The sequence below is a fragment of the Odontomachus brunneus genome, unplaced genomic scaffold (assembly GCF_010583005.1).
Source record: "Odontomachus brunneus isolate Ranch 3 - 2012 unplaced genomic scaffold, Obru_v1 Obru_scaffold_001, whole genome shotgun sequence".
Lineage (NCBI taxonomy): Eukaryota > Metazoa > Arthropoda > Insecta > Hymenoptera > Formicidae > Odontomachus > Odontomachus brunneus.
The window spans coordinates 1218517-1237613 of NW_022639451.1; the positions used below are offsets into that span (position 1 = coordinate 1218517).

Sequence of the window (19097 nt, forward strand, 5' to 3'; positions counted from 1 at the left end):
TCCCTTGGAGTTGTGCGCAAAATAGTTTCCATTTCGGCTTGGTAGGAATGTATGTGGTCGCGCAACGACGGTGGCTCGACTTCACGAGATAGGGAGCGTACTTCGATCGTCCTTGAACTGTTCCTTGTTGTTTCAACCGGCTATAAAAATATTTGGCCTATACTCGATGGCACGGATCGAGGATGCCCATACAGACAGGTATACATAAATTTGGCAGCAATCTTATATATTACTTAATTTGGAACAGTTGCTTTTCTTATGAGTGATGACTTTTCTCATCTTGTGACACATTGTGACTCATTGTGACACATGTCGAAAGAGAAATATAAAAGGAATACGTGAAGAAAATTATCAAAACTTACTTAAATAATGTATTATGTAAAATATAATATGAAAATTTGAGTGCAATTTTTAATAAATTTGTTACCGTGGATAAATGTAACAAAAAATTTACATGAAGAAAATATTCTAATTACAAAGATAAAAAATACGTTAAGTATATAGCCGAGTAAATTGTACTTAACAAAAACTCTTTATAAAAAACCTAACAAAAACCTTTATAAATGGTTGTGTAAAAAAGCAATCTAACATTTTTATCAAAAAAATTATAAAAAATAAAACTCAATGAAATATATGAAATCAGTAAAATGATCCAAGTACATGATTTATTATTATCAAATTAAAATAAATTATAACTAATGGTCCAGTATTAGCAAGTTACAATAAAATAACTGATATAAAAGACCAATATATAAAAATCAATCTCATATAACAAATTCATAATTAAAAAAAAAAACATTTTTATATATAATAACCAAAGTACAAAAACTTGGCGTGCCCGGATCGTATTAAAACCAAGCACACATGTGTCCTTCCTCCCCCTCCACAAACATGTACACATTTTAAATTTTTACAGTGAAGACTAATATTCCAAATATGACCCGGGCACACCAAGTTTTTGTACTTTAGTTATTATGTATAAAAATGTTTTTTTTTTGTTATAAATGTGTTATATGAGATTGATTTTTATATATTGGTCTTTTATATCAGTTATTTTATTGTAACTTGCTAATACTGGACCGTTAGTTATAATTTATTTTAATTTGATAATAATAAATCATGTACTTGGATCATTTTACTGATTTCATATATTTTAATTGAGTTTTATTTTTTATAATTTTTTGAATAAAAAGGTTGCTTTTTTATACAACCATTTATAGAGATTTTTAATTGAGGTTTTTATTAGGTTTTTTATAAAGGGTTTTTGTTAGATACAATTTACTCGGCTTTATATACTTGTATACCGTATTTTTTACCTTTGTAAGGTCTTTTCATTTTTATGATATCACAGCTCTTTACATGAATTAAAGAAATCTTATTATGTTTACTCTGCAAAGATTATTGTAAAAAAGAATTCTGCAAAATATACTTTTGAAGAAACAATATGTTTAGATGGTCTACAAAATACATCAATATCATTTACGGATTACGACGAGAGATATTCTGCTGTGCGTGTCATATATACTTCCACTTTTTGTTTAGTTTTATATAAAATTGGCTTCTTTAGTAGTGTACACATTTTTTTGGTATAAAAGCACCATTTTGCTATACACTCAGCTTCCAGTCTACTTTCAGACGACGTTTCCCAACAAGTTTTGTTATATTTCTTATATATTTCTAATATATTTTTCTTCAGTATATTGCATTTTTATATTATCATTTGTCAACACACATAATATATTTGTTTAAAAAATATTATTTAAAAAAATAATGTTTTCTTCATTAAATAATAAACATTTCTTTAATAAAGTTTTCTTGATAAAATAACAATAAATATATTTTTACTAAATATAAAAAGAAGTAAAAAAAGTACATATAATACTTACATCTTCATTGTTCGTCACGTCATGATTCTCTCTCTTTTCCATTTTCCAGCACTCGACTCTTATAGAACATCATTTTTAGTTTATTTTTTAATTGTTAACCTTAGAGCTTTTACATATAAATCTATATTATATATGACTAGCACAGTTCGACGTTACCGCGTTGCTTGATATATGTATCTCAATATTTCAATATCTCAATTATTAATTACATCGGACACATTTAAAACGATATATTACAGCGCTATCGCACGATTAAATACAATAGAAATGCGTCGTTTGATATATGTATCTCAATACGTATCTCAATTATCACATTTAAGAATGATATATTAGAGCGTTACGATATAATATACAAGAGACAAACTTTGCCACATGTTGTAGAAAAAACTTAAACAATTGATCGGGAAGAGAAACCGACCGCTGAAAATTTGTAATTTTGGGTTGTGATAATTTCAGGATTGACTGCACTAATTTTTATCAAATTGGTCGCAATTGAAAGCTTGTATCAACGTTTCTGTCAAAAATGCAATTAGATTTTTCATTACGGCTTTATTTTTCGAGATATTTTAGTTGGAAGTGTGATTGTCGCAAAAACTCCGGAAAAGCTTCTTGGTAACGTACCAATTTCGTATACCATGAACATAGTCATATCTCGGACCTGCATTGTTAAATATTGGAGGGTCAAACCAATTTCTTGAGTTAAATAATATTTAGTTATTTTTAACTATCATGTGTGTCAAAATTTACTATTTTAACACAAAACATGTATTTAAAAAAACAACCACTATCTAATCAACCCATTTAAAATGGGTCAATGGACGCTACCGCGTCGCTTGATTCTTTTCATAAAAATGCTTTTCAATTTTAATATTATATATTCCCAGTATTACAGAAAAATGGTCTTCTCACAAGTAAATCTACCTAAAGGTTACACTCCGATTTCTTTCTAATTCGGCATAAATATAGAAGTATAAAAATATTTAAGTCATATTTTTTCATTTTGGTTCACTTTGAATTTCGCGGGCAGTTTATAGCTTTTTAATGTTCTCATTTCTATCATCAACAAAAATGCATAAGAAATAAAATTGAATACGAAAGGATATAAGCATTTTTGATTTGCTGATTATGAATATGAAGTCAAATGTGTAAAATCATTTGTATAAATAATAAAATGTTTAAATAAAACATAAAATGTTTACATAAATGTTTAAATAAAACATTTAAAAAGTTGAAAAAAATTATTTATACAAATAATTTCTCGGTTTGAACCATTTTTCACCAATTTAGCATAGATTTTAAATATTTCGGTTGGAATTTCGGCTAAAGAAATTTAGAATGATTTGTATCCCAGCTATGCTAATCTTGTTAAAATTTTAATTAAATTGCCGGATTTCTCTTCCTCGGTTTGGCCGAGATTCGAATAATTTTTGACTAATTTAGCACAGATTTGAAACATTTCAGTTGGAATCTCGGCTAAAGAAATTTAGAATAATTTGTGTCTATGCCGATTGTAGCTATGCCGATCTTGTTAAAATTTTAATTAAAATTGCCAAATTTCTCTCTCTCGGTTTGGCCGATTCGAACTATTTTTGAGTAATTTAGCACAGATTTGAAATATTTCGGTTGGAATCTCGGCTAAAGAAATTTAGAATAATTCGTACATCAGCTATGCCGATTTTGATAAAATTATTTAACTATATCTTGTATTCAATTTTATTTCTTATGCATTTTTGTTGCACTTATTGATAATAGGAGTAAGAAGATTAAAAAGCTATAAACTGCCCGTGAAACTCAAAGCGGGCCAAAATGAAAAAATATTACCTAAATATTTTTTATACTTCTACATTTGTGCCAAATTAGAGAGAATTTAGAGTGTACTCTTTTGATAGGTTTACTTGTCAATCTTGGTGTCTAGTCAGCGCTGGACATTTATTTCAAGTAACGTGATTCTCCTTACGTTTGAAGTGCGTAAAAACATATGTCCAATATGCTGGACTATTGATTAATACGTGAGAAATCTTGTCTTAGCAACTTTTAAGCCTGATATAATTGACTCTGCATTGCAAAATATAAAATATAAAATATGCACGTTAAGAAAATAATATATTTCTGTATGTCTGAAGTTAAGAGAAACCTAATACTTCCATTAAATTTTGAAATAATTTACCATAGAACTGAAGAAGAGGACAGACTGTTAGTAAATAATTTTGCTAAAGAATATAATATATTAGTTACACAATAAGAGTATCCAAAATACTAGTATAATAAATTTCGCCAAAAATATTTAAACAAGCAAATTTTTAATTAAAGTTTTGAAAAGCTATAAACTATCCAAAAAATTTTTAATAGCATATTTTGGTTTCTAAAATATAAATAGCATGAAATGAAAGAATAGTCAATTATTAGTCAATTATTGCAGAATACCGATCTATTCTTCGGTTACAAAATTCTGTAGTAATTTTGGTATAAAATACTCTTCGTGTACTAATTGAGAAAATGTACACAAAAAGAACATTAATTAATAATTTCTTTTCTATATTTTCAGATTTTTTAAATTTTACTTTTTTTTTCATATTTTTAGATGTTTTTTTATATTTTACTATGTTTCAATTACTGTATAGGAATAGATAGTAAAGTATTTAAGAAGAGTAAATTTTGTTACAAACATAGCATTTTTTTTAACAGCACATTTCAGTCTCTGAAATATAAATAACACAAATGAAATTGAAGGTAGTGTCAATTATTGCAGAATGGCGATCTATTCTTCACTTACAAAATTCTATAATAATTTTTACTATAAAATTCTCTTTCCATGTACTAATTGAAAAACTGCACATGGAAATATTGTATTTTCCGAATAAATTCTTTTACTGTGAATTTGTCGTGCCCTCTACAGTCGCAGGAACATATTCACTCAAAATAAAACATTCGCTCATATAAAGCGAGAATCCACTCTAAGCTTGAGTGAAACGCTCACTCTTGTGGTTTCGAGTGGCAGTATTTTCACTATCGCCTCGAGTGAAAATACTGCCACTCTTCACTCGTTTTGAGTGAGATTCCACTCCAAGAAATTTAGAGAGTAGTAGTAAAAAAATAAACTGTCAGTAAGGTCTATTTTGTGAAAGAACATAGTTAGGAATATTTTTAGCAAATTTTTTTAATATAGCATATTTTAGTTCCTCAAAGTATAAATGGCACATACCAAAGGATAATAAATTACTACAGAACGTCGATCTATTCCCGGGTTACAAAATTCTATGATAACTTTTCCTATAAAATTCTCTCCGTGTTCATGATTGTATACGACGTAAACTTAAATGATTAATTCAATGCAGTGTACTGTTTATTTATTGATCGTTTTCAAATCGTCTCTCGAGTATACTTCGCGATATCGTGCGAGATGCGTCGGATCGGAGCATCATTTTACCTTAAAGTTGTTCCCTCTCACCCTCTCTCCGTTTGGAATGATTATTTCGTTGATTTTCACATTCACTTAATCCTGGTCGAATTAAAAACGAGAAGCATCCGGCAATTTATCCGGGCGTTCGTTAACTGTATTTATTCGTTTATCGAGCACAGCAGCTCATTATTTTGCGCGATTCACATTTCCACAAATTGAACAAATAAATTGTAGCATATTATTTCATTTCGCGTAATATTATCGTAATATGTGTGTAGCGTTACAATGTAATATATGTCGTCGGTAATTTATTACATCGTGTTTCACGATTCGCGTCGCTCGCACGCGCAAGTCGATTGTACGCTTTAATTATTATTAAGAATTGCTCGCACAACGTCGACCGTCGTCGCTTGTGAGCATTTATCGCTCGAGAAATATTCGTCAGCGAGATACACATTTAATCCACTCGAGAGAGGGTGGTGTATCCGTCCCTCCTTTTCGTTTTTTTTTTCCTTTTGCGCGCACGGAGTATAGGCGACGCAGGGTTGAGTAATCTAATTTTCTACGGCTCTGAACCGCCTTAGAGAGTTTACACGGCGCCGTGGCCGACGGTAGGACGCGCAATCGTTTTTTCTTCGAATTCAAAACACGTAGCACGACTGCGAGAGTCTCGTTAGAGACTCGACATTTCGAGAGCGCATGACCGCCCGCGTTGCAGTTCTCGGCCGAGCCCTTTGATCAAAACGCCAGAAAATTTCATCTGCAGGGTGCCAAAGTTTCTCCTTTTCTGTTCCCCCTAACTCTCCCACTCTCTGCATCTGTATCTGCCTCTCGCTCTGCGCGCCTCGTCGAAACGTGAAAAAACCGTACGGCTTCGCGAATTTCCCCGGATTTAATTATGCTGGGAAGACCTTTTCGTGCCGAAAGTTGGAGAGAGGGGGGGGGGAGGGGGAGAGAGAGAGAGAGAGAGAGAAAGAGAGAAAGGGAGTTGCCTCTTTGACCCTCTCCGCAAGATGAATTGCACGGCGTCCGGCGAAAAATCGCTTCGAATAAGCGTAAAGTGCTAATATACGAATACGCGGCAACGTGACGTCAGAATGAAATGCCTATTGAGTGTGTTTTTCGATTCCAACACTTCCAGCGTTGTGTCTCGCACTGACTGTGCTGTAATTTTCACGTGTGTCAAAGGAGGACGTTTCACTTAATGAACAATTACATTTGCAGAGCATTGTTATCTCATTCCGCGGCAGTCTCAGCTATTTAACGAGACAATTACGGACTCGGAGATTAAAAGCAAATATATGTTTATGTTGAATTTGCGCGGGATGCGGCGAGAAAGACGGCGAGAAATCGCGTGTCTGTGAAAAATTGAATCTCGTGAGGAAAAGGCTACGAGAGGCGTGTACAAATAATTCGCGATCGAAGCCAACGGAGATGGGAAACGCGCGAAATTGATAAACTGCAAAAACGCGAAGATATTAACTCTTAAAGTGAATAAGAGAATCATATTCGTGTTCTGGACACTTTTAATAGTTTTACATTTTTCTTCACCTGAAATTTCTGAGGTTTCTGAGGTATTCTAAGGAAGAAATTAGTACAGCAAGAGCATTTGAAGCTCAGCAGCGATGAAATACGTCAGTTATCGCATGAATAGCAGCCAAAACAAATAAATCTTGGACACAAATGACGAAATTCACTTAACGTAGGTAAATAAAAATTAGTGCTTTTTTTTTTATATATTCGCACATTTCAATAATTTTTCCAGTTATTTTAATATTAACTAAAGTGATATTTTTAAATTTTAACGAGGTTATTAAATTGGAAGTTATTAAACAAACACGGAAACGATTAATAAAACGATTAATATTTTCGCGCATGTACGTTTTTGTATTTCTATATTGAATTCCATTGTGTATGTATTGAAAAAAATTGTGTATAAAGCATAAAAATGTTTTTCATGTTTTATTTAGTCTTACACAAAATTATTTTCACATGACAAAATAACCCGATTTTTTAAGATAAATTTAATAAATAATTTTTTATTAATTGTTACGGTGTCTTAGATATAAAATTTTAAATCTTTTTTTTTTTACAAAAATAACAAAAATTGTGATCTCCTAAACGAAGAAGCTTTTATCGTAGATTCTTGTTGAAAAAATAATTGAAGAATCATTTACGACTTTATTTATTTGGATAATCTCATAATCTATTGGATAAGATTTGAAGGAAGCTACCTAAATTTTTTCAGAATCGAAATCTTCACAACTTTACGGAATTCTACAGAATCTCAACAATTTTAAGTTGACGAGAAAATGTGTCGGACAACCCCCTTTCCCCCTCCCAATCACTATTAAGGTGCCAAAAATACCTATTCACTAAGGGCTGATTTCGGTCGTGCGATTTTGTCACGTGAAGCAACCACGACGGCGCCGTCGGACCGAGTCAGCTGCTGCTGATTAGAGGGACATTAGAGCGTGTACGAGAGATGTACGCAAGACTGACCATCTGGGAAATCAGACTCGGCCTAATGGCTGTCGCGGCGAGGCGCTGGAATATTTTTGCAAAGTTGATTAAAACGGACACAGCGTTCGCCGGCTCTCAATGGTGCATCATCGTCGGAGCTACATGAGCTCCTACCGGCGTAACTCGCTCTAATTCCGTTGTTCTACTTCTACGCCGGCCACTCTGCTGTCTGTTACGTTGCCGGACCGCACGGTTTGCCTTTTTCCGCGCGTCTCTCCGCCGAACCGTGTACTCGTTCACCTTCTCTCTTATCCGCGCGGAATAGCTTTTATCTCTCTCGCTTTCTCCGCTCCTTCCTCTATCTTCGTTCTATCCGTCTCTCTCTTTCTCTCTCTCTCTCTCTCTCTCTCTCTCTCTTCTGCTTCTTCTGTATGGGCCCCTCATTACGTTGCTTCTCTCTTTCTCCTCTTTCCTCGTTTCTTTTCCAGTCTCGCTTTCCGAGCTGCAGCCCCGCTCTGCACTTCTGAATTTTGCCCCGCAGCCATCGTCTCGCATGCAGCCCCGCTCAACTACCGTAATAGCACTTGAACGGGGCCAACCGCGTATCGTTTATGACCCTGCGAATTTTCCTGCGAAATTACTTTGGGAAGAAATTTAGAAGGGCATCGGCGTTAATTAGTGGTTAATTAGCAGTACATCGACCCGGCCCGGGTAATGCTTTACCGAAAGCCGTTAGCGCTTCAGATCGTTTGCGCTGAGAGAAGAATGAAAACTTTAATGATCGATGGATCGTCGCGCTGAAATTCCGCGGGTATTCCGATGCTTCTCGCGCAAGTAAGCTCCCTGTGTGGCCCTGTGTGGGTTCTCCCAGAGCGAGCGGAAACTAACGTACGGGCTACCCCCACACGCACTCATAATCTTCCGCGGTATTTCACATTGATTACTCCGTGAAGTGCGCAATGCGCGCGCATGCAGTTTTGTTTTATTACTTTGTAAAATTTTATTTCTTCCGCTGGAGGATATCTGCTTCCCTCGTCTCATTGCGTGAAGGATAATCTCACGATAAAAAAGAAAAGGGGAAGAAGAGAAAAAATAAGTCGACGGTGCGTTCGTAATTTACCGATGGCACAATAGGCTTGTTCTTTTTAATTGAACTCTAGTGCTGCACAGGAACTTCGATTCTTTTCCTTTCAACGCTGGGTTACGTACCTGTTTCGCTTAACGGCGAAAAGTACAACCTGCTTGAGAGCAAAAAATAGTTGATTTAGCTAAAATTATAATCATTTTCGGTTTTAATCATATTGTTTGTAATAAAATAGTAGTAGTGCATGGAAAAAAAGATGTGGTGCACCTAACAAAAAATATTTAGTAAGCAAATAGCTACATCATTCTATATATCTTTGTATGATAGTTGTGTATGGTTGATTTGACTTACTTTGGTGTGTTAACTACATCAATAAAGTTGCGCGTGATGTGATTATGGCAACCAGAAATTAGTAAGGGAATCATTTTGCATAGACAAGCTAAATATCGATATAGTTGCTTAATCAATGCTATATTGCAAAGCAGCGATATTAGAAAACAAAAGTAATTCACTACGCGCACAGCTAGAGATGTATACATGTGAAAACTGGTTCTGAGTGTATAAATATATATTTGTAGTTGCCGCGTAAAGAGCCGCGTTTATATAACCATGTATTATCACTGCTGCAACATAACTCAGCCTTTGCTTTGGTTACAGCAACTACATAAATAGTTGTTCCGTATTTTACTGGCACAACTAGATTTCTGTATGAATCAACCATATTGTTTTTTCCGTGTGGATATAAGGCTATTATCATGAATATTATGATAGAATTTAATAAAAAAAGAATTTTTTTTATCTAATTTATAGTAGTTATTTCTCTATGTGATTCTCTATGTGGCTGTAAATACCAAACATTTTTTCTCAGTGTAGATAAAAATAACAGATTTAATGTACACTTGATTGCAAAACGGTTGAGGTACAATAAAATAAAGTACTTATCAAACTATTACTGAAAGATGTTACTGACAGGAGCCTAAGTGATAATACAGAATGTAACTTTTGCATGAAATTTAGAAGAGAGAATTAATTTTAAATTAAATAGCTATTATTTCCAGAAGCAAGTTTTACGTATTTATCATCGATTACTACACTGAGAAAAAATATCTAAAAATTAACAAATATTTATTAGGTGGGTACCTTTAACATATTAACTTATATCAAAACTCGATTTAAGTAAACAATATTCGATTTAAATAAAGATAATTTTAATTTGTAACGATCCGCATAAGCAATCGTTACTAGCCGCATATGAGAAACGCATAAGACCGCGAATAAAAGAAGCGAGGAAAGACAGCGCGTCTTCTCAAGATGTAAAATTCTCAATATATAAAACGCCGCGAATTATAATCGAGATCAGATCCGACCTACCGCTCTTTCGAGAGAATCAGACTCCGATCCTCCGCTCTCGAAAAGAGATCCTAGATACCGTTCCGGGCAGCTTTCTGTTCACGGATTTGTGACTGAAAGCCCTCCGCCGTCGACTCACGGATTCGTAATATCAACATTGCTCTAGCTACCGTTCCTGGCAGCTTTCTGTTCGCGGATTCGCGACTGAAGGCACTCCGCCGTCGACTCACGGATTCGCGAGATCGACATTGGCTGCGTTCAGCAAAGAAAGTTGCTTTGCAACTGTGTAAAATTCGTGAATCTGATTGGTACATGCTCTTGGATTTAACCAAAATTAAGAGCATACTCCAATCAGATTCACGAATTTCACAACAGTTGCAAAGCAGCTTTCACTGTTGAACGCAGCTATTGTTCTATCTACCGTTCCTAGCGGATTTCTGTTCGCGGATTCGCGACTGAAATCACTCCGCCGTCGGCTCACGGATTCGTGACGCCGACACTGATAAACTCCGTTATCCGTCGGACTCCACGGTCGCCGAAGGATCTGGAATCGACATCCGGGAAGGACGCGCAACACACCACGAACCGGATCTCGCCTTCGATTTAGCGCGAACGAGATCGCAACGTATCGAGTCGCCACGGGCGAACTCGTCATCATAGATTCGAAATTACGTTCCGTTGCAGCGTAACTTCGACACCGTGTATTAAGGATCCGTGTAGGATCACCCCGTCGTCGCCTCGCAAAGACGCGAGACGACCTCCGCGATACTCGTAAACGATCTCCAGAAGGGAGTTCGGACGGACTCCGTTACACTGAGAGAAAAATTATCTTATAATCAACAAATATTTCCTTGGTGGGTGCCATTAACATATTTACTTAAATCTACATTCTCTTTACTTAAATCAAATATTGTTTACTTGATTTATAATAAATAAACAATATTTGATTTAAATAAAGAGAATATAGATTTAAGTAAATATGTTAATGGTACCCACCAAGGAAATATTTGTTGATTTTAAGATAATTTTTCTCTCAGTCTACCGCGACGCATAGGCGCGTCCGCGGCACCGTCTTACCGCATCCGCAATCGCGTTAGAACGAGCCGGGCTCGTTCGATTACAAAGGAAATTCAATTACAAAGTGGAACCCATTTTCCCATCTTCTGGATCTTTTCCATGGCTTTCAAACATATGGAGACGGCTTCTCGTGTCATATTTAATTGATCCGCGAGTTGTTGTTGCGTTTGAGTGTCATCCTCATCCAACAATGCTTGCAATTCGCTGTCTTCAAACTTTTTCGGTGGTCTTCCACGTTCTTCATTTCTCACGTCAAAATCGCCACTTTTGAATTTTTTAAATCACTCAAAGCACTGTGATTTACCAAGATTACAAAGGGAATTCCGAGAGCTACCAGGTATGTAAATATGAAACCGGAATTTTTGTATAGAAAATACACGTTTATTGTATGAAAATGATAAAAAATATTTTATTCGAAGTATTGCCCATCGTTAGCTATACATTTTTCGCACCTGTCTGACAATTTGTGGATGCCACGCCAAAAAAACTGTTGCTCTTTTGAAGCAAACCAGTCATCGAGCCATTTTTGTACATTTTCGTAAGAAGTGAAGCGCTGCTTAGCAAGTGCGTGTCCCATCGATGCAAATAAATAGTAATCGGACGGAGCCAAGTCTGGTGAGTAAGCCGCACGCGAAAGTATTTCCCAACTAAACGCCTCAATCGTTTCCTTGACCAGTTTTGCTGTGTGTGATGGTGCATTATCATGAAGCAAAATCACTTTGTGTTGCCTTTTTTTATATTCTGGTCGTTTTTCACGCAAAGCTTGATTCAAATCGATCATTTGTTGTCGGTAGCGTTCAGTATTAACGGTTTGGCCAGGTTTTAGCAGCTCATAATAGATCACACCCTTCTGATCCCACCAAACACAGAGCATTGTCTTCCGTCCATAGCGATTTGGCCTTGCAGTCGATGTCGATGGTTCGCCTGGAGTTACCCATGATCTTTTACGCTTAGGATTCTCAAAATATATCCACTTTTCATCGCCAGTCACAATTCGATGGAGAAATGACTTTCTTTTGTACCTGGCGAGCAGCATTTCGCAAGTGGTTTTTCGGTTTTCCTGCTGTCTTTCATTCAGTTCATGTGGAACCCATTTTCCCATCTTCTGGATCTTTCCCATGGCTTTCAAACGTATGGAGACGGCTTCTCGTGTCACATTTAATTGATCCGCGAGTTGTTGTTGCGTTTGAGTGTCATCCTCATCCAACAATGCTTGCAATTCGCTGTCTTCAAACTTTTTCGGTGGTCTTCCACGTTCTTCGTTTCTCACGTCAAAATCGCCACTTTTGAATTTTTTAAACCACTCAAAGCACTGTGATTTACCAAGAGCATGCTCACCGTAAGCTTCGACAAGCATTCGATGCGATTCTGCAGCAGTTTTCTTCAAATGGTAACAGAAAATCAATGCTGTCCGCAAATCGTAGTTTTCAGGCACAAAATTCAACATGTTCAACGCTATTACAAACTATGCTGTTGTATGAAATTTGTATTGAGTTGAAAATCTTTGTCAGAGATGTCAACAAGGAAATAGCGCCAATGACGCGGTTTGACGGTAACTACATTGACAGCTAGGGCCATCTATAGGCAAATTCCGGTTTCATATTTACAGACCTGGTAGAGTCCTGTGTACGAGGACCAACGGCCGCACCGCATACACCGAACCGAATCAAATCTCCGCGATAGGAGATCGGAGGTATCGCCACTGAGGCAATACTCCGCGTGCAGCTACGCTGCAGTCCTACCAATCACAGTCCTACACTATACTACCTCGAAGCGCAGCTAAAATCATCGCAAGAAGTTGTCAACCGCAATTAAAGAGGCGAGACGCCGAGAAACGTCAACAAGACGAACTCGCGAATACGCGACACTTACACCGTCTGCGTCCCGCGCACCGCGCATCACATTTCACAAGACGTCGCATAAACAAGCCTCTGACAGACAGTACACAAACGATCAAAACCAACAGCGTCGACACGTATTATTTGATGTAATTGTAATCACCATCAGCTGCTTATTTAAATATACTATTAAGTTTGTTACTAAAACACTGTTTCTAAATTATTCCGCCTATCACGAACCCGAACCGACGAGCGATCCGAAACGCGATGCATCGCGGTTACAAATTTAATAAATATGTTAATAGTAATGATACTGTAATATTAATAGGATTGTTAGTGTAAATATGTTAATGGTAATGTTATTGTAATATATTATGTAATGATACCTACTTAATAAATATTATTTTATTTTATTCATTTTTAGATATTTTTTTCTCAGTATATGTATACAAGTCAGCAGAGTAGTTTTCATTTTCTAATAGCGTTGCAACTTCACTCGGTAAAAAATGTGCAAACCATTCAGCAACCGAGTATACACGGATCGGCATAATAGTTTTAAGGGGATACTAAAATCGAAACTTTTGTCGACAGAATATTGACATTTTCTGTCAAATTTATGTTGTATTGGCTGCACAAAATTATAAATACTTTTACACGCTTGAGTATGAATCGGAACTCAATGTAGGGAAAACCATAAAATTTTAAAGTTGATGTTTCCAATATAAATTAGCCTGTCAGACGTTGTCAGTTATCGCGCTAATTAAAGTAAATATTAACTTGACACGAAAGATCTGTAGCTTGTATGTGCTGAATGCGGGTTTGCTCCGCTCAGAAGAAATTTAAAAAACATTGCCTTGCCTTCACATCTGAATTTAGAAGCTTAAAAATACAGAAAGAATATGCAGAGAGATTTTTGATGTACTTATGATTCAATTTTTTGATACTGTAAAATAAAGCAATATACATTTACGTAAGATCTATACATAGAAATACGAAAAGAAATACAAAAAGATAGTGTGACTGTTTAGTGATGATCGTACGTTATCGATATTTTTAAAATTCATCATTGACTCCAATATCTTAATACACGAAGTTATATTTTTTAGAATGTATATTGTTATTTCTATCTTTAGAATGGTTTCATCTTCATCATTTCTCAATCTCTAGAATGGTTCCAGAACTTTCCATGTTAAAGATATTTATGTTGGTATGCGTTACATCAGCTATAAGCACGCACACGAGACCAGGAAACGATAACGACGACACAGCTCATGAAATCCGCGCGAAATAACTCTTCTCAGAACTATCTAGCCATTCTTTTCTATGTTGTTCCGCTTTTTCACGAAGTGAAATATCTTGCAACACTCGCGTTGAAACGTGACACTTGCTCGGGATTTCGATGCTGTTAGCGCGTGCGCGCCATCGAGATCGGTGTCGGTATGTTTCGCGTTAATTTTCGGCGGCAAGTTGAGCCGTTCGAAATCGAACAACGGACAACCGGTTGCGGCCTGTGCCAAACGTCCGACATGTTGTCGTAACGACGGTTTTCCACTGTGACCCACCGTGCGCCGGAAGGTTGCCGACAATTTAATCCGACTTCACCTCTCGCGACGTCGGCTGTCGTATAATGGCGGATAACGGGGTTTCTTTTACGACGGAGAACGTCTAGGCAAGTGAACGTTAAAGTCAATAGGGTATTTTCGCGAAGTCGTATATGGAATATACGATAAACACTGAAACGCGGCGGTTTCGTTGCCGCGGAGCCGTTATGGCTCTCGTCGTGTAATAGCACGGTAACTCATATTAAAGAGTGGAGAAATTCCTTTAAAGGAAGCACGACGACAACCGCAGAGATTTGCTTATAAATGCTCCCGACTGAGGCAGTATTTCTTACAACGCTACGCATAAAACAAAAAATAAAGCATGACACTAAATTGAATAGATTGTCGGGGAGATTAGATAGAATATTAGCGGGATATAGAGTCGGTTCTCTCGACGATGGAAAGTGGTTAATTTTTCACCCACGTTCAACTCTGACAGTAACACCGAGCGCGTTCAAGAGGTACTGATGTAAATTTCATTCGAATTTACTTTCAAGAACTTCCTTGATATTATGCATGAAAGCCGCGTTAAAAGTAAAATAGAAAAGAGAACAATAATTATGACCTACGACCTAAATGATTGAATAAACATCAAGTCAAGTCATATTATCAGTTTTGATAATATAAGGTACAAGTGTGAAAAGCTGGACCAATAATACTGGTATAAGTCTGGACCTTCTTTTTGTGTTTCGGTTTTTAAATACGAATATTTAAACTTTTAATATAGAATATATGTATATATATTTTTCCTATATTGAAGTTTCTAAATATTCGGATTTAAAGATCAAAACAATACAAATGTTAGGTACCAATGTTATTAGTGTCTAGGCACATAGATATTTCTATCTTATGTCCCCAATACATAAAATGAGCGTATTATCGTTAAAGTTAAGACAGAAAGTATTTCAGAGTGTGCGACATATTGTCGACATTATATCTCTCTCCCGTAAGAAATTATTTGTCACCGACATCTTTACCATCGCTATCCTAATTGGCCAAAATTAATTCGTAATTATTGAATATCTGAGAGACTAAATACAGTTTCGTTTAGTCGATTGTAAATATCAGAAAAATTCGGAAAAGTTCCAAAAGTGCAAAACATGACTCACTAAATACGATTGAATGTTGGATTCCGATCGGATCGTTGTGTCTGTAATTCGACGTTGTACTTTCTCGCGATGTTGTTTTTCGATTGAACACAGTCACACTGAAAAACTGTCGGCAACTCGCGCTATATAAATTATACAAGTTGTTATCTTATCAACGTTCTCCTTGAATTTAAATGACAAAGTTTGTTTGTAAGTTGTTTCAAACACAAATAAATCATATGCCTGTTGGGTGACTCATATACAGTATTATTCTTAGAAATTGTTTTAAAATCAGCTAGACAAAGATAAACTGAAAATATATAAACTGTCACAGAAAAGATGATGATTTTGGTTTAAATGTATCTAGAGAAAAGATTAAGTTAGTCATCTATAATGATTTATCTAGATGACATCTCCAGATAATATTGCTTTCATTAAAGGTCACTTATATAAAAAGTTACAAAAAAAAAATTACAAATTATAAATGGGACACAAAAATATATTCACACTTTTATTTATGTCTTTACTGTACAAAAGAACAACAGTCTCTCAAATGTGCTGTCCGAAAGATTCTACCGTAGAATTTCTACGAGGAATATTAATTCGTTGTTTAGAACTAAAGAGACACACGACTGATGGTAATTATGTGTAAAATTTTAATGAATATACTAGATTTGAGGCTTTCACGGCCATTGATACAATGTCTAGGTATAGCTTCCGGAATGGAGTCGTGTCTGGAATCGCGATTGGCACATCGCTGATTCAAGACACGGCTCCATTCCGGAAGCTATACCTAGACTTTTAATGAATATCTTTTACATTGTAAACACTTTTTAACACTGCCGATCTTTGTCAGTAAAACTTGGATGAGATAACTGAGAGCAATTGGCTGAGTAGAAGCCTCTTATGGGAATCTTTTTGTTCTTACAACCGAGTTTTTCATCTTGTTTTCAAGTAAAATTCAGTTACACTAACGGGGTTTCTTTGCATGTAAAAATAACATTTTTTCATCTAAGATGCAGATGAAGATAATACAGATTGGTATCTATATATCTAGAGATAATAATGGTAAAATAGGAAGTCGGAACTTTATCTAGATAACCATTTGTATAACTTTATCTAGATAAAAACAAATATTGCTCTCATGTAAGTGCAGTTGCCTGGCCAGTAAAATTGTTCATTAGAAAGTATCTGTACATCATCCTTTTCTCGTAACTCTTCGCTTAACTCTTTCGCACTCATGGATGAAAATGATTAGAGTGAAAGATTGATATAGTCCTTAACTGTCGAATCTTGAATTATTACATATACAAACACCGAATTCTTTTCTTAAAGCGTGCACAACTTTGTACTCCTTTCTGCGTAGAATCAATGCACTGTCTTCTCTCTTATAGTAAAAATTATTTATTTAAAAACTAATGACACATTGAAATAAATGTTTCAAATTTACTTCTTGCATATTCAAAAGTATAATATCTACATATAATATAAGCATATTTATAGACATTTAAGTAAGGGCATATCAGAAAGATCTCACAGACTCAGTGTGCCAAACTAAGCGAAGAATGAGCGTGCCAACGATGTGTTAATCGTGCACTCCAGTCACTAAGCTGTAACAGAGTTTGAAACTGAAACATCGTCGCTAGTTTTCCTTTTTCCGCGCGCAAACGCGGAGATTCGTATTTCAAAATTGTTGCCGCATTAAGTTTTCGCCGTCATGAATTATTCCGGGCGCCGTTTACCATCGGTTTTGACTTGGAGATTCGGTATTGGCTAGAAATAATACATAAATATGGATTTATACGCGTAAATAGAGGAACGCGCGCGATCGATATCGCGAGAACAGATTGCATTCGGCTGAAATCATTTCACGGTATCGAGGTATTGCCGGTTACGGTTTCTATATTTTAATTATCGCGTATCCTCTTATCAGCTTTCGGCCTGTCAATCGATCGCCGAAAAATCCCCGTATAAAACTCGCGCTCTGCCGAACGCGGGAGAGAGTGGGAACGGAGGCAGGGAACGGCGGGGGCGCGAGGTTAAGCATAAAAGTGATCGAAGCGGCCGATGAACGCGTGAATCTAGATTGCATTGAATCATCCATCGCGCACTGTCAATAGATACCGATACGTGCAAACAGAATCTCTATCTTCGCGCGGTAGTTAGATAAATCATGCGTAGTACTGTAATTGTAAAAAGCTAGATTTCCATATCGCGCGTATAACCCGTCACGCTCACTAGATTTGTTACAATTAAACGGTCGTTTCTCAATACTTTTGTATACATACACACACACACACACACACACACACACACACATGCGAGCGCGTATTCATGCGTGCTACTCCGAATATCGTTCTTTACAGCCCGATGAAAGAAGAGACTACATTACATAGTTAGAAATCTTGTGTACAAATGTTAAAATTTTCATATGTTATTTTTCATTGTTATTTCAATATAAAATTAACATATTATCGATATGTTATTATTATAATGACAATGTTTAGTGATGTTAAAGTGTTATAATATTGTAAATAATAAATATAATATTAATGTAAATTTATTAACTCTCTTAGCGTTTTTTACATATCACTTAAAAATGGAATATTGAGTTGCGTTAACATAATTATTTAAAAAAATTATTTTTTAGTCACTTTAATGTTAATAGGAATTAAAAACGAGTTCAGTCACTGTAAATTTTGACATATATAAAATAATTAAATTTATTAAGAGAAAATGTTTCTATTACGAAAAAGTTAAATCGAAGTAAATAATATTATATGCTAATATAACATGAAAAATAAATTATAATGCGTTTACTTTTCTATACGTTCATATTATACAGGACAAAAATATCCCATTAACATTCGTTACGAATTATATTATCTACTTTTCTGTATTTTTTTTTACTATTCTTTATGTTATTTTTATATTGAGCTTAAAGTTTTTACATTGAGCCAAAATAACAAACACGAATGTAAAAAAAAAATCGGTCAGTGTCAGTTAATTAACATTCGTAATAATCGATAAGTAACACATTACGAAGGAACACGAAATTTGAATTTCGGATAAATTTACACGAAGAGAGTGGATTTTTTGGGATATGCAATAAAACGTTAATCTTTTTATTTTTTATTGTGTAAAGTTATATATTTTGCGTTGTCACGCGAGCCTGGTTTTATTATGTGCACCTTCTGAAATATTATCGGCGTAAAGAGAGAGAGCGAGAGACCGAGAGAGCGAGAGAGCGAGAAAGAGAGAGAGAGCGAGCGAGAGAGAGAGAGAGGGGGGGAGGGGGAGAGAGAGAGAG

The 19097-nt window shown here is 35.6% G+C and overlaps 2 protein-coding genes across 2 annotated transcripts in view; one reads left to right on the forward strand and one right to left on the reverse strand.

Moving 5' to 3' along the window:
- The window catches only part of LOC116847694 (alpha-(1,3)-fucosyltransferase C), a 60271-nt gene extending 44353 nt beyond the window's left edge, over positions 1–15918 (reverse strand). The window contains exon 1 of the mRNA XM_032823096.1: positions 15809–15918. The gene's annotated coding sequence lies outside the window, so the exon portion shown is untranslated. The remainder of the gene's footprint in view (positions 1–15808) is intronic.
- LOC116847839 (lachesin-like) overlaps positions 1–19097 on the forward strand; it is a 549068-nt gene that overhangs the window by 359145 nt on the left and 170826 nt on the right. The gene's annotated exons all lie outside the window — the stretch shown is intronic.